The sequence below is a fragment of the Triticum dicoccoides genome, chromosome 2B, assembly GCF_002162155.2.
Source record: "Triticum dicoccoides isolate Atlit2015 ecotype Zavitan chromosome 2B, WEW_v2.0, whole genome shotgun sequence".
NCBI classification, from domain to species: domain Eukaryota; kingdom Viridiplantae; phylum Streptophyta; class Magnoliopsida; order Poales; family Poaceae; genus Triticum; species Triticum dicoccoides.
Window position 1 is genome coordinate 303,779,366 of NC_041383.1, and position 3,121 is coordinate 303,782,486.

The following is a 3,121-nucleotide window of genomic DNA, read 5'->3' on the forward strand; positions in this document are numbered from 1 at the left end:
TTCTCCAAGAATAAGAAGGATCATGCCAAACATTTGCGATTGGTGCTCAACAAACTCAGAGAGTATCAATTCTATGTCAAGTTTTCCAAATGTGAGTTCTGGCTTGATGAAGTTCTTTATCTTGGTCACATCATCTCCGCCAAGGGCATCTCTATTAATCCCGAGAAGGTGTCTGCAATTGTGAATTGGGAACCTCCTCAGAATGTCAAGCAACTCCGCAGTTTTCTTGGTCTTGCAAGCTATTGCCGAAGATTCGTTGCGAACTTCTCTAAGATTGTAAAGCCTCTTTCCAACCTCCTCCAGAAGCATGTCAAGTATGTCTGGTCGCCTGAGTGTGACATTGCTTTCAACACCCTCAAAGAGAAGCTAGTCATAGCTCCTGTCTTGACTCCTCCTGATGAATCCAAGCCATTCGAAGTTTTCTGTGATGCTTCCTTGCAAGGTCTCGGTGCCGTGTTAATGCAAGAGAAGAAAGTTGTGGCCTATACCTCTCGTCAGTTGAAGCCCAACGAAAAGAACTACCCCACTCACGATCTTGAGTTGGCGGCAATTGTCCATGCATTAATAACATGGAGACATCTCTTGTTGGGAAGGAAAGTGGACATTTTCACCGATCACAAGAGCCTCAAGTATATCTTCACTCAACCCAACCTCAACCTCAGGCAAACTCGACGGGTCGAAATAATTCAAGAGTACAATCCAAGTATTGAATATACTCCAGGCAAGGCGAATGTGATTGCAGATGCTTTGAGCAGAAAGGCTTATTGCAACAGCTTAATTCTCAAGCCCTTCCAACCGGATCTTTGTGAAGCTTTCCGCAAACTGAATCTTCAAGTTGTTCCTCAAGGCTTTCTTGCCAACCTCATAGTCTCTCCTACTTTGGAAGATTAAATTCGTGAGGCACAACTCCTGGATACCATGGTGAAAAAGGTGAAACGCGGTATCGACAAGGGCATTCCCAAATACAAGTGCTTCCACATTGATGACAAAGATACTCTTTTCTTCGAGGATCGTATTGTGGTTCCTAAAGGCGATCTGAGAAAAGTCATTATGAACGAGGCACACAATTCCCTTCTATCCATTCATCCTGTAAGTATGAAGATGTAGCATGACCTCAAGCAGTCGTATTGGTGGACTCGAATGAAGCGAGAAATTGCTCAATTCGTGAATGAATGTGATGTCTGCAGAAGGGTGAAAGCAGAACACCAACGACCAGCTGCTCTCCTCCAACCTCTTGCTATTCCGGAATGGAAGTTTGATCATATCGAGATGGACTTCGTGACTGGATTTCCTAAGTCCAAGCGTGGAAATGATGCTATCTTCGTTGTCATTGACAAGCTTACTAAAGTGGCTCATTTCCTTCCAATCAAAGAATCTATCACAGCAGCTCAGTTGGCAGAGCTATACACCTCCAGGATTGTCTCCTTGCACGGCATTCCACAATTGATTTCTTCAGATCGTGGAAGCATTTTTCACCTCTAAGTTCTGGGACTCCTTTCAGAAGGCCATGGGTACCAACATTCGCTTCAGCACAGCTTTCCATCCTCAAACAAGTGCCAAGTCGAGCGAGTCAATCAAATCCTCGAAGACATGCTCAGGGCTTGTGTCATATCTTTCGGTATGAAGTGGGAAGATTGTCTTCCATATGTCGAGTTCTCCTACAACAACAGCTTCCAAGCGAGTTCGGGCAAGGCCCCATTCGAAATTCTTTATGGCAGAAAGTGCCGTACTCCTCTCAATTGGTCCGAGACAGGTGAACGCCAACTTCTTGGCAACGACTTGATCACAGAAGCCGAAGATATGTGCAAAGTCATTCGTGAGAATCTCAAAGCCGCGCAATCGCGCCAGAAGAGCTATTATGATGACAAGCACCGTGATGTGGCTTTTCAAATCGGAGACCATGTCTACCTCCGCGTCTCTCCAATGAAAGGCACTCGTCGCTTTGGTATCAAAGGGAAGCTTGCCCCTAGATACGTGGGTCCTTTCAAGATCATTGGCAAAAGAGGCGATCTCGCCTATCAACTTGAGCTTCCGTCCAACTTTGCAAGCGTGCACGATGTGTTTCACGTGTCACAGCTTCGCAAGTGCTTCAAGACACCTGAGCGTACCATCAACTTCGAAGAAATTGACCTCCAAGAAGATCTCTCTTATCATGAGCACCGCGTTGCTATTCTTGAAGAGATCGAGCGCAAGACTCGCAACAAGTCAATCAAATTCCTGAAAGTGAAGTGGTCACACCATTCCGACCGAGAAGCCACCTGGGAGCGCGAGGATCACCTGCGTTCCGAATATCTGGAGTTCCTTCAGTCCTAGATCTCAGGACGAGATCCTCTTGTAGTGGTGCAGTGTTCTAACACCCCGGATGCAACTTTCCATATTTGTAACTCCAACTATTGCCATTTTCGGCTATGTGTTATGATATTCACTCCGTGGTTGGGTTTTTGTCTTTCATTTTGCATTTTGTTCATGTCATGCATTTCATATCATGTCATCATGTGCATCTCATTTGCATACGTGTTCGTCTCATGCATCCGAGCATTTTCCCCGTTGTCAGTTTTGCAATCCGACACTCCCACATGCACCGGCGCACCCCCCCCCCTCTTGTCTCTTTTCGTGAGCGGGTGTTAAATGTTCTCGGAATGTCCCGAGATTTGCCAAGCGGCCTTGGTATAGCACCGGTAGACTGCCTGTCAAGTTTTGCGCCATTTGGAGGTCGTTTGATACTCCAACGGTTAACCGGGTATCCGCAAAGGCCTCTTTTGGGTTGCAGCCCAACACCCCTCCAAAACAGCCCATTAACCCATCTAAGTCACTTCCATGCTCTCCGTCGTCGGATCACGATCGTGTGGGCGAAAACTACACTCCATTTGGAGTCTCCTAGCTCCCTCTACCTATAAGTGCACCCCTCCGAAATTCCGGATCTCGAAACCCTAGCCCCGCTCCCTCCGCGCGCCGCACACGTCCGGTCCGTGCCAGACGAGACCCGTCACCGCCCCGCACCAGTGAGGGTGCGCCACGTGGCACGCCGCCACGTCCCGCCGCCGCCGGCCCGCGAGCCCGCGGGAGGCCCTCCGGGCCCAGTTCGCCGCATCCGCGCCCGAGCGCCTCCGCGCTGCCGCCC